The sequence below is a fragment of the Gastrolobium bilobum genome, unplaced genomic scaffold, assembly GCF_033153095.1.
Source record: "Gastrolobium bilobum isolate Gb01-03AN ecotype WA unplaced genomic scaffold, APGP_CSIRO_Gbil_v1 utg7888, whole genome shotgun sequence".
Lineage (NCBI taxonomy): Eukaryota > Viridiplantae > Streptophyta > Magnoliopsida > Fabales > Fabaceae > Gastrolobium > Gastrolobium bilobum.
This window is the reverse complement of record NW_026898738.1, coordinates 5,230-19,397: the sequence shown is the minus strand read 5'-3', so window position 1 is coordinate 19,397 and position 14,168 is coordinate 5,230. Positions and strand designations below refer to the sequence as shown.

Here is a 14,168-nt window from a genome sequence, read left to right as displayed (position 1 = left end):
ATTTTTTGTCGTCGATATTTTTTGATGACGAAAATGTTTCCGTCAAAAAGTTTCGCCAAAATTTGAAATATGTAAAGAATTTTGATGAAATTTTTTGCCGTCGATATTTTTTTGATGACGAAAATATTTCCGTCGAAAACTTTCGTCGAAATTTGAAATCTTTAAAGAATTTTGATGAAATTTTTTGCCGTCGAAATTGTTTTGAGGAAAATGTTTCATTTGAAACTTTCGACGAAATTTAGATTCTCTAAATAATTTAGACAAAATATTTTTTCTGTCAAAATTTCTTATCGAAATTTTTTTGTTAAAAAATTTTACGAATTTTTTTTACAGAAATGTGTTCCGTTGAAAATTTTGATGGATATATTCTTTATCAAAAAACTTGACGAAAATATTTAGTCGAAATTTTTTGATAGAATTGTGTTTCGCTAATTTTTACAAAAAGTTTAACGAAAATGTTTCCGTCAAAAACTTTTGCTGAAATTTGAAATCTGTAAAGAATTTTGATGAAATTTTTTTCGTCAAAGAATTTCGATGAAAATGTGTTTTGTTGAAAGTTTTTATGAATATATTTTTTTGTGAAATATTTTGACGAAATTTAGATTCCGTAAAAAAATTTGACAAAAAAAATATTCCGTCAATTTTTTTTACCGATATGTTTTTAGTCACAAATTTTGATGAAAATATTTTTCGTCAAAAATTTTTGCGAAAACTTTTATGAAAATATTTTTCGTAAAAAATTTTGACATAATTGTTTTACGTTAAAACTTTTCTTTTAATGTAATTGTGATTTTTTTTTCACATAATGGGTATGGGTCAAGTTTTGGGTCAGTGGGTCAATATTAAAACGAGTCAGGTCTAAAACTGACCCAAATAAAAGTGGGTCAGTATTTAAACCAGTTCAAAAAATATAGGTATTTATGGGTCGGGTCAAGGTCGGATCAAAGGCAGGGCAAGTGAACCAGTTTTTTTGCACACCCATACTAAGGGGGCATTTAGTGAAGGAGAAATTTTTTTTTTGTCCGAAAATCTCAATTTTAGAAAATAATTTTCACATTCAGTTTACAATAATATCCGTAAATTAAATATTTAAAAAAATTCAGCTTCCTAGTAATCCTACAAAAAAAAACCTCATACCAAACATCCTCCGATAATATGACAACATGTCTTGTTACCAAGGTTGCTAAGATCGAGTGTAAAAACGTAAGATCGACCGATTTTACGATTTTTTTTCTTCCCACGAGTCAAATCGTACGCTCTATCGTTTTGGTGTCTGATTTTATGAAATCGACGTTAATAATCGTAGACTCGTAAAAACGTGCGTTCTTGCGATTGCAGAAAAATGATGAACAATACGTATTCAGTTCCCTTCCTTCCCACTTTCCACTTCCCGTTCTACAAGGCAAAGCCCATCTGAAAAAAAGCCCACAGCCACAGTTGAAAAATCACAACTTTGTCTCACACTCTCAGTTAGCTTTTTTATTCTCCCCAAATCGAAAACCCTAAGCTCAAGTTGTGTGACAGTGTCGCTGCCGCCGTCTGTGAGTTTCACTGGTGCTGGAGTGTCAAGCTGCTGTGTGCGACTGTGTCTGTGAGTCTCTTAAACTTTGCTGTTTCTGTTTATTTTCAATTTTAGAATATTTTCCTTTGCTGTCAAGTTTCCCTGAATGTCCGTTGATATATAGTTGTGGACCTGTTGGCTGTTGCAAGTTGCAACAAAGATGATAGTCTAATGAAAAACTATATAATCTGATTACTTTTGGGTTCAGGGAGAATTTTTTTGTGTTTGGTTTTTCTTCAAGTAAGAGATAATGATAGTTTGGTTTGGGGTTAAGAGGATATTAGGGAGATAATATCATTTTTTTTTCTTGAATTTGTTATCTCTTCTTCTTTATTGATAGTCATCGGATTTTTACAGACAATAATTGGATAAAATTACAATAAACATGTGAAGACAAACAAGCTAGGAGGTAGATAAATTCACGCCAGACAATATAGTCTTCATCTATTATATGAGCAGGTGCCTACTGAAATAAGTTTCATATACATGTTATCTAAGAGCCAGTTACCTTCTATCAAGTCCTATGATGCCAGATATATAAGGCAAACTTGAGCCAAGAGCTAATCTTTGAACTTCTGCTCACATAATTAGTAGTACTGTAGTAGTAGATATTTTAAATAGTTTACCAGCTAATTGTTGTTTCTCTTCTTATGTTCTGAAGAATTCATTCAAGTTGTCGGCATCTACTTGAAATAAAATGGATGAGTATGCTCATATATATTTGCAGTTATAGTCATTGAAATTGTGGACCGTATTTTGGGACCTTGATATAGTATATGTATGAGTTTACCCGTTGGAAGCAAATGTGTAGTGAGTCTACTAGTGACCATTTGAAACGACCATAAGTTGGTAGAATCTCAACTTCCTTTAAGGCAAAGAAGTTGTATTTGTAACAGACCATAAGCCATGAGTTGGTAGCATCTCAACTTCTTAGAATTTTTTGTGATCTCACTAATTCCAATTTTGGATGAAAGTAGCGCTGTCAGGACACCTTTTTGGTTGTTCAATAATATCCTTGTATCTTATTCTTCCGCATGAATTATATGTTTCTTAAATTATACCCTGTATTTCACTAACCAACAATTATGTTAATATGTTAATTATTTGCTTATGACTTTTGTCAAAAATCAGCATTGAATATGGCCTCAAGTTATGGTGCTTCTACTAGTAATAATACTCCAGAGTCTCAGACAATTGTTGCCACCAATAAAGGAACAAAAACACATAGGAATGCAGCTGGAAATAGAACTGACATGGGATGGCAGCATGGTATACCACTTGATGAAAGTGGTAGAAAAATACAATGTAAGTATTGTAACAAGATTGTAACCGGAGGGATTTATCGGTTGAAACATCATTTGGCAGGAACCCAAAAGGATGTTGAAGCATGTAAATCTGTTAGTGTTGAAGTTCAAAAGCAAATGTGGGAAATTGTAGTCTCTTTGCAAGAAAGATTATTAAGAAAAACAAGCACACAAGAAGAAGAGCCTAGTGGAAAAAGAAAAGGGGAAGAGCCTATTTTCAAGAAAAGAGGTATAACTCAAACAACCATCAATAGCATCTACAAGAAGAATTTGAGAGAGGAAGCATGTCAAGATTTGGCTTTATTTTTCTACAATAATGCCATTCCATTCAATGTAGTAAAGAGTGATGAATTCATCAAAGCATGTGAATCAATTTCAAGACATGGCTTGGGTTTTAAGCCACCATCTTACCACGAGGTCAGAGTCAAATATTTAAAGATTCAGTACAATTTGACAATGGAGGCTATTGACGAACATAGAGCTCAATGGAAGAAAACAGGGTGCACATTAATGACTGATGGGTGGACTGACACAAGAAGGAGGACAATCATAAATTTTCTAGTGAATAGCCCTATGGGAACTGTTTTTCTGAAATCTATTGATGCATCTGACATATCCAAGATTGCTGATAAAGTTTTTAAGATGATTGATGATGTTGTTATGGAGGTTGGTGAAGAAAATGTTATGCAAGTTGTGACGGATAATGCAGCAAATTACAAAGCTGCTGGAGAGATGTTGATGGAAAAAAGGGAAAAGTTGTACTGGACACCATGTGCAGCACATTGCATTGATCTGATGTTGGAAGATTTTGACAAGAAGATACTAGTTCACCATGAAACAATTCGGAGGGGAAAAAAATCACAACCTACATTTATTCAAGAACTTCTCTTATTTCTATTTTGCATAAGTTCACTAAAGGAACTGATTTGATAAGACCGGCTATGACTCGTTTTGCCACATCTTATCTAACTTTGGGGTGCTTATATGGAAATAAAGGAGCATTGATAAGAATGTTCACCTCTAATGAATGGAAAACTACCCGGGTTGCAAAGACAAATGATGGAAAGCTTATTGAAGATACTGTTTTGGACAATGGGTTCTGGAAAAATGTTATGACTTGCTTGATAGGTGCTGGTCCTTTAATCAAAGTTCTTCGTATGGTTGATTCGGATGAGAAGCCAGCCATGGGCTTTATTTTTGGGGAAATTAATGAGGCTAAGGAGAAAATTAAATCTAACTTCAAAGGGGTTGAAACAAGGTAATTCAATTTTAGTCTTTGTTTAGTTTGAATTTAAATTTTATAGTCATTGTTTTCTAAACTAATTTCAATTTTTTCATTCTTTAGTTATATGCCTATATGGGAAATAATTGATGGAAGATGGGATAGGCAACTCCATAGACCTTTGCATGCTGCAGGCTTCTACCTTAACCCGCGATTTCAATATCAGCCTGGATTCCAACCAAAATATGATGTTAAACGTGCATTATATGCTTGCTTAAATAGGATGGTGGTGGATATTGATACCATATCTACAATTGATGCTCAGTTGAAAGATTTCAAGGCAAAAAGGGTTTTTTTTGGTGATCCAATAGCCAAGGCAGCAATTGAGAAAAAAGCTCCAGCAGAATGGTGGGAGTCTTATGGGGATGATCATCCAGAGCTTCAAAAATTTGCTATCCGTGTATTAAGCTTGACATGTAGTTCTTCTGGGTGCGAGCGAAATTGGAGTGCTTTTGAAAGGGTAAGGTTTCAAGAATATGAAATATGAATTGCATTTCATTTCAACTCTCAAATTTCATGTTAATTACTTTTTTATTTGCTTAATTAGGTGCACACTAAAAGAAGAAACCGTTTGAAGCAAAAGACCATGAATGATGTTGTTTTTGTGATGGTTAATTCAAAATTGGCCAAGAAAAAGGCTTCTAGAAAAACTCCTGCAGCTTATAATGTTGAAATTGATGATATTTCATCTGATGAAGAATGGATTATGGAAGATGATGGGAGTGCTTCCCTCATTCAAGAGTTTGATGATTTAGATTTGGAACAAAATGAAGAAGAAGAACACTTGGTTCAACTTCAACCTAATCCTATGGATGATTTGGACTTGGGATTACCAAATTTTGATGAAGAATTGCCTGAAGTTGGAGAAGATGCCATAGAAGATGATGATTATGATTTAAATGACTTGATTTGATAATTTAGATTTGAACTCTTTTGTATTGATGAAGGGGTTTAGTTAGGGTGTGACTTGTATTATTTGAATTTAGTAGTGACTTGGAATTGATGTTGTTGATGCTTTGATGGTTGAGTTTGAACTCTTTTATTTTTTTGGAATTATCTAACTTAAATGTCTAAGTTATTTTCATGCTTAAATTTGATATGATAATTTATGTGATTTTAATATTTTATATGTACAGGTACGATCTTACGATCTGTGTCGATCTTGCGATTTACGATCTTTTTACCCCCTCCCGATCTTAGGTAAGATCTCGATCTTAACAACATTGCTTGTTACCTTGAGAAGACAAAGTTACGCAGGAGCTAAAGGCATCCTCTCTCCCACGCTTGGAAGGGGACTTCATCTCTAAATACATCCTTATCCATTGAAGGGGATCTTTTTCTCCATGCAACTCAAGAGCTATTACTATGCATATTTGTGGAGCACTCTAGCCTCTCACACCCACACCCCTTTGACATGCACTACCATTAAAAATCTCTACAATATTATTATTTTTTTTTTTTGTAAATATGTCTCTACAGTATTTTGGTTTCTATCATTACCAATATAAACATCCGTAGATTGACATACTTCACCCTTATGAAATATATTTATGGACCATTAACGGTTCAACATGCATGCACATATACGCAGAAATAATAATAATTTAGTAATTTTATGTTTTAATTATTTTTTTTATTATTGTTATTTTATACTTTAATGTGAAATTTCCTATTAAATATTAAATATTGAAATCAAATTTTTTTTAAAAAAAATTGTCAAAAATTTTAAACTATAAATAATCTAAATAAGATTTGTTTAAATTTTATATTTTTAGACAAATTAAGTTTAAGCTTTGAATTTAATTCATTTAGGGCTCAGATTTTTAGACAAATTATAAGCCCATCCAGAAGAGATACCAGTGTATACCTCCAGTTGGAAATCGTTGGTTAATGGTAATAATAATAATAATAGGGTTTCATTTTTATTATTTGTTTAAAAAAATTATCTCATGCCAAAAAAAAATTATATATTGCAAATAGTATATAGATATAATGATAAATTTTTTTTTTTGTCACATCAGTTGACAATGCATGAGAAGAGAAAAAAACAAAACAGGTTTAGTAATATAATTATGAGTTCGTTTTTTCTGCCGTTACTGCAGATAAGTTATCTGCAGTAAACCCAATACGACGTCGTTTTGGGACGAAAATTATGGTATTGTTGTAATTTTAATTTATTTCTAGGTTATAATTATCTTTATATTTATAATTTTTTAAGATTTCAATACCAAAATGACGTCGTTTTGGAAAAAATACAGATAACTTATCTGCAGTACCTGCAAAAATATTTTTCCCTATAATTATATGATATCCGTAACACATAATTATTAATTTTTTTTTGCATAAGATAATTGTTTTTCTAACAACATAAAAAAATAATTTCTGATAATAGTATTGCTTTGTTGCACGTAGTAATATGTACGGTACTTTCATAAATATTTATGATATTAGAGGTTACATTTACTATATAAAGAATTAATTCAACTCAAAATGTTCAGTTATTAAGTGAGGTTATATTAATGGTTTTTATACTTCTCTATAAATATTCATGTAAAAAATCAATCCAACCACCCAAGTGTGTGGCTCAGTTGGTAGCATGAGGACTGAGTGGTGAGAGAAGACCTCGGTTCGAATCCCACCAACACCATATGGGGAGGGGGCATAAGTACCGTAATCTTTGAACTCGCACCCGAATTCTGGATTAGTCCCATAGGCGGCTCAAAGAGTTGAACCCGTGGGGATACCGGATGGAGTTTCATTAATGATTTTATATTTTTAATAAGTTTCCTCACACGAAAGTCTATTGGGCTTGAAGGTGGATAATGCACAGGCCTATTTACTTGTGGTAACGGTGAGGATCAAACACGTGATACCGAGAGTCTGATATAATGTAAAAAATCAATTCAACCCAGAAATTTAAGCTATTGAATAAAGCTACATTAATGATTTTATATATCTCTAACGATTATCTATTAAACAAAAAAGTTGATAATCATAAATATTTAATTTAAAGAAATGTATTCCGCACAAGTCTCTCTCGCAAATCACAGTATTAACTAAACTGCGTGAAATTATATAGAAAGTCGTACCTGTGTAAATTGTGGAATCTTGCGAATGTGAACTCGCAAGTTCATGAGTATGTGGGCTAGCAACTGGGCCATTGAAGTCCATAACTTGGAATTTGTCAAGGGTTACTCCTGATGCCTATGTCTTATGTTACTTGGAGCCTAAAGCCCTTTCTGTCATTTTTATTTCTCGTGGTTATATAACTTTTATTTTGTGCAACCAAGTGAAGCCCATCAAACTTTGTTTTTATAACTATTTTTCTTGAGAATCCAACTGCGTAATTTAAGTTGGTGTGCTTTTGTACATTGAGGCTTAAAATAATCCATTTTAGGTTTTGCAATACAATTTATTATTATTATTACTAGTAGTATTATTTTATAATTTATAGAAAAGAAAGTGATAGTCTCGCATCAACTATAAATTTGAATAGTAAATTTACATTTCTAATTAAACTTTTTTTTTTCCATAACTTTGATTAAAAAATATCACATGATAATAAATGCTTTAAGTCTACTTATATGAGCGATTTAAATAATAAATTGTTAGGAATACAATTGTGAACAGTAAAATCTTATATTGATTAGAAATGAATTAATTGAAGTTTATATAAATAGAAGGACCTATATGTTTAATGACTTAAGGTTTTTTTTTTTTTTTTTGGTACATTGTCAGGAGGTATCCTCATTTAACCTTCTCCGGGCACCATGCCTTCGGGGTACGGCCCGTTTGGGCTAGCCCCTCATTGTAACAGAATGACTTAAGATTTTAGATTGAGATGTAATGTAAAACCTTTTATTATAGTGATTATTGTGATGATTGTCACTTACTCCAATATTTATAATAGTTCTCCCATACCACATCCCCTATTACCCAGCGTAAACAAACTTAATAGAAATCAGTTTAACTCTATAAAAAAAAAATTATACTACTCAATGAATGTGTAGACATATTATACTATTAAAAACGCCTAAATTTAAGAAGGATAACTCGAATACATAAATTTTATATTTTAATTAAGGGAAAAATGTTTCTGCAGTTAATGCAGATAAGTTATCTGCATTTATTCTTAAAACGACGTCGTTTTGGTATTGAAATCTTAAAAAATTATAAATATTAAAGACTATTATAACCCTGAAATAAATTAAAATTACAAAAACACCATAATTTTTGCGCCAAAACGACGTCGTATTGGCTTACTGCAGATAACTTATTTGCAGTAACTGCAGAAAAAATGACCCCTTTAATTAATAACTTATGGGAAGTTTTAATTTGATTTATTCATACACTAGTTAGGCCGAATAACAATCTTAATATTTCTAGTAAATAATAGTTTTGCAATGATGTTAAGCTATTTGTACCACAAAAGATTTAAAATTCTGTGTGGTTGTCTCTTTTAAGTTATTTAAGTTCTTTGTTACTAACCAAAAACTACATCTAATAGTTAATAGAAATGAATATAATTAAGTACATCATATTATATGACAAAGACCAACTCTCATTTACCTTTTATTTTGTGAAAACTCTCATATTCTCTTTAATACTATGTTCAAATAAACTTTCTTAGCAATAGGTTAAGAATGAATTTATGGCTTTAACAAGTGTTTAACTCTCTTTTTCTATATGTACATAAAATTGTTTAAAACCCAAATTTTGATAAACTTAGTCTGGCAATTGATAAATGTGAGACAACAAAATTTAGAATCTAGTTGTGATATTGAGATCCGAGTAGCGAGAGATGCTTTGGTAGTTTGGTTAATTACTTAATTACATTATTATAATTGTCACGACGGAAGTAAGATGCATGACCAGGTTTACTGTCTCTCCAAATGTTCATACACCATTCTCAACTCTTATTAAAAAAAAGTCTTTAAAATTATTTCTATCGAGAATCTATTTTTTTAGTGTTTTTTTAATTCATATTAAACTGAAGCATATAGCTGTCCAATTATATAACAACGCTTTTAGAAAATAAAGGCACACAAGGGACAAGGAATAATTTATATCATCAGTCGTCGCATACATTGTTGAGCTTTGAGAAGTACAAACAGGCAGAGTGTGATTCTTTTAAGGGAGTACGCAGTCACGCACTATCTTAAATGAAAGATTCCTTCTATTAATATTACAAATGATTAATAAATTTAAGCAATGAGGAATTGGTAGTGATAAAGAATTTAGATAGTATGCATTAAGTCATTTCCTCAAACTTTAAAGTTATTATTGTTCCCAAAAAATCATAAACATTTTATTTTATTCAATCCTTGGAAATATTTTGGTATCAGTGAAGGAGGTTTTTTTTTTAATGGTTTGAGAGCTTCTTTTTCATGAATCATTTTATCTATTTTCAGGACTACATTCAAAATTTCTAATAAGGTGAAAATAAATTATTTATCACTTAAATCAATAATTATTAATATAAAAAATGATTTAATAATTAACGAGGTATGACAATTTCAATTTGTATTTTGAGTTAACATAAATAAATTTTATTTCTAAAATATGCTAAGTTGATATAAGAAAATTATTTTTAAAATGATGTATACGAAATAAAATATTTTATGTTATAAATAACTTATAATTAATAATACAAAATATATATTCTAAGACAGCTTTCAATTTTTTTTTTTCAAAAACAATCAAAACCTTATACTTTCAAATAATGATATGAATGCTTCGTTGAAGTTATATTTAGTAAAAAAAGAAAATATTTTAGCACACTAATTTTAGACCTTAAAAATATAGTAATCTAAGCTATAAGTAATAATCTCTTATACATTCCTTCCATGTGATTGTACACTTTTCCTCTTTTTTATTTTAATACACTCTTTTAATACACTTTTCCTCTTTTAAAATATAGCGATATTGGACATATTGGATTCTGTTTTTTTTTTAAATGTTTCATAAAATTATTTCTTAGAATTATGAGATTAATATTTCTCATGTTATAAGAGATAATTTTATCTCCTACATATACACAAAAGTATGTGGGCCCATGTGGGCCACATGAAAAGATGAGGGAGAAAAAAATATAGGTCTCATATACTTTTATGTGTGTGTTGAAAATAAAATTATCTACTATAAGTTTACATGAGAAACAAAAATCCCTGTAATTATTCAATAAAATGTAAATGTCTAAAAACTTGTTTGATGACTATTGTTTTGATAATAAATGATAAAAGTTGATATGTTCCGGTGACATATGATAATTTAAAGTGAGAATCATTTCATGAAAATAAAAATGAATAAAATGTTGTTTATTCTAAAAATAAATAAAAACATTTTGTAAAATAATAAAATTCAATCAACAAGTTTTATTTCCTAATAACAGAAAACTATTCTCTGTTGATTATTTTTATAAGTTTGCGTTCTTTACAGTTGTAAAACAATCATATATAGACAATTTTAATCATAAAAGTTGTCATAATTTTATTATAAAAAATAATTATATGAACGGAAAATTATATGAGAACCGTTGGACACCTTGTACGGTTATTTTTTTAAGTACAGCCAATCTTGTTTTTATTTTTACACCTATAATTTCACACTTATCTTTTATATCTATTATTATTTTTTAAACAAGATTAAATTATCTCACTTGGCTTGTCTTTCTCTTTTATCCCAAAAAATAAAATAAAATGATAAGCGTAAGGAGGAGTATAAAATTTTAGGTGTAGATAAAATATTTTCCATTGAAATGCGATAAAAGACATCTCACGAAGCAAATGATACTAAGAGAAGTCAATAAGAACTAAAAAGAAAAAAAGAAACAATGCAGCAAAAAAACTGAATCAAAAGAAAAAAAGTATAAAAAGCAAAAATATTGTTTTATAGTACTTAAGTGTCTCCATAATTGCTGAAGCAGACATGTTCACCCCCACAAATTGTAATTTATGTTAATATTTTTACGGAATTTTTTTTTAGACAGGCGGCTTTTATTTTTTTTACCCCCTTTTCTTTTGCCTGCTGATAGTGACAAACTGACATGTGCTAATATTATATATATTTTTTTGCATATTTTTAATAAATTATTAAGGCGATGTTATTTTCATCCAGAATAGTTCTTATGCGAACTACATATACAGTTGATTAAACGTCTTTAACACTTAAAATCGTTTTTTTAAATAGAATGTCTTTTGTATTTAAAATGAAAAATAATTTTATAAGTAAATTCTAATAATTCCAATAAGGATACTGTTAAATCTCTCTTCATTTTTCCTTCTTTTTTTCTGTTTTTCTATTAGCTTAAAAATAATTAACTCACTTAAATGTGTTATTTTGAATATTTTTTTTTGAAAATTACTTTTATATATTTTTAAACATATTTAGATGAGTTAAAAAAAATGAAGCACAAAAAAGGATTACTAGTTTTTAATCTCTTTTTTTTAAAAAAAAAATCTTAAATGAGATTGCGTAAACAAAAACTGTTAAAACTCATCCGGACAAGTCCAATGAGGATTGAATTCCCATCCAAGTTAATTTATAAGTTGCCAAAAAAATTAAAAACAGTACCTAATATGATTTGGCAAAAATAAATTTCGGTCATTCAAAAAATACAATTAATAATGATCATGAAAAGATTAATTACATTAAATTCATTTCTTTTATTAAATTTTATGCGACATCAATTTGAACCAGTTTAGTGTCATTTAATTTTAAATATTTGAAAGATAAAATCTATTTTAATTTTTTTTAAAAGAACTTTTTCAAAAAAAATACTTACTAATTAATGTAAATTGAGAAAATAAATATTCACGTGACTTAAGTGTGTTTGCATGTAAGTTTAGAAGAAAAAAGAAGTTAAAAGGGGAGGGGGGGGGGGGGGGGGGGGGCAGAATTATTTTAAAGGCTAGTAATTCCCACCTTTTAAAATAAGCGAAAGAATAAGTGGTTTTTAATATATTTTTTTAATATAAATACTTCTAGAAATCGATACTATTTTTTTTTTAAAGAGAATAAGTAATTATCTCTTTTAAGTCTATTTGAATGAACCAATTAGATATCTTAAATATTTGAAAGACGAAATTAATGTTATTTATTTATTTGGGAAATAAAAACAATAGCTTATATTAATTTAATGCATTCATAAGTAGGAGTGTAAATGAATCAAGTTATTTATGAACTATTTGAAAACAACACCTTATATATTTGTATCACTTAATAAATTATGTTTCTGTTTAGTGAATTGTAATTAATTGACTTTGGTGTTTTAATTTCTTTCGATTTTTTGTTTTATATTTTAGTATGAAAATGTCTAATAAAAAATAAATTAATAAACTTAAAATTATTTCAATATTAATTTCGCAAACGAAAATAATAATAAAGTTATAAACTAATTAGAAAACAAAGCTTAAACTTCATATTTTCAAACAAGACAAACCTAAATTTTAAATTTAAATAAATAAATAAGCTAAGGTATGTTTTTATTTTTTATTTATTTTTCAAGACAAATCCAAGCTTCAAGTATACTTCAAATATTTGACTTGACTCATACTAGTTTATGAACAAGGTTATATTTACAAATTTTTATAAAGGGTTTGTTTTTTCTGATATTACTTTAGATAACTTTATCTAATGTTCATCAAAACGACGTCGTTTTGGGACGGAAATCATGATATTTTTGTAATTTTAATTTATTTCAGGGTTATAATAGTCTTTATCACTCTAATTTTTTAATTTTTCAACCCAAAATGACGTCGTTTCGATGAACATTAGATAAAGTTATCTAAAGTAAGATCGGAAACTTTTTTCCGTTTTATAAAATACGTATAGTACATATTATTTATAATTTGAATATATAAACAAAAAATTTATATACTTGCAAGGCTATTGACATATGTGAAAATGTTCCATGCGCGCCGCCCGAGTTTTTATTTCCCCCACTCTCGGTTTGCCGCCTCGCCCATCCCAAATTAGGAAGCGGCAACCGCGTAGTCTCTACATCATTATATACTATTATACTATATAATATCAACAAATTGCCTTAATTTGTATTCCCTCTCAACAAGAAATTATAAAAATATATCTATTTTCGGCTCAACTTTGATCACATACACATTGTCTTTCCCCTGCTAAATAATTAGATTCTTTTACGATGATTCCTCTCCATGTTATTTTCATTTGTCTTTTAGTGGCTGAATAGCGCTAGTATGTGAATATTCATGAATATTATGAACAACACATATTTATTTGATACAACCAATAAAAAATATATTATAATAGCTTAAAAAGGACTTTATTGTTTTTTTAAATTTTAATATTAGAGTGATTAACTTATAGTAATTATAATAAGGGTTTGTTTTTTCTAAAGTTAGTTTAGATAACTTTATTTAATGTTCATCGAAACGACGTCGTTTTGTGGCGGAAATCAAGGTATTTTTGTAATTTTAATTTATTTCAGGGTTATAATAGTCTTTATCATTCTAATTTTTTAATTTTTCAACCCCAAAACGACGTCGTTTCGATGAACATTAGACAAAGTTGTCTAAAGTAACATTAAATACTTTTTTCTCTTATAATAATGACCAGTTTTACATTTGTTTGTATATAATAATTGGGCATTACTTTTCTGTAACTATGGTAGAGAAATAATGCCTACCACAGAAATATTCCTTTTTTTTTAAAAAATAACCCATCAATGCAAGAAAAAAAGTGAGACCCACTGAAAATACATTATGTGTGGCAGAAAACTCTTTGGATAGTAAATGCAGAAATAATTTTCTGATAATAATTCACATGATTTATTATTTTTATATCAATTTAAGGTGATATTTATATTTTTTTAAAAGTATATTGAATTTTTAATTTGTACCTTACGGAAAAATATGTAAGAGAAGTGAGGAATACGACTCCAAATGAAGATCTTGAGTTTATATACTCCATATAATCATACAATTGAGACTCCCATGTCCTGAAGCATCTTCTCTGCCAGCACTAGGCTCCTGAGAGTCTAGTTCCAGAG

General features: G+C 29.2%; 1 pseudogene; it reads left to right on the top strand.

The window, feature by feature from the left end:
* The first annotated feature begins 2,700 nt into the window (after window positions 1-2,700).
* Window positions 2,701-5,060, top strand: LOC133283699 (uncharacterized; annotated as a pseudogene).
* Window positions 5,061-14,168: the final 9,108 nt, after the last annotated feature.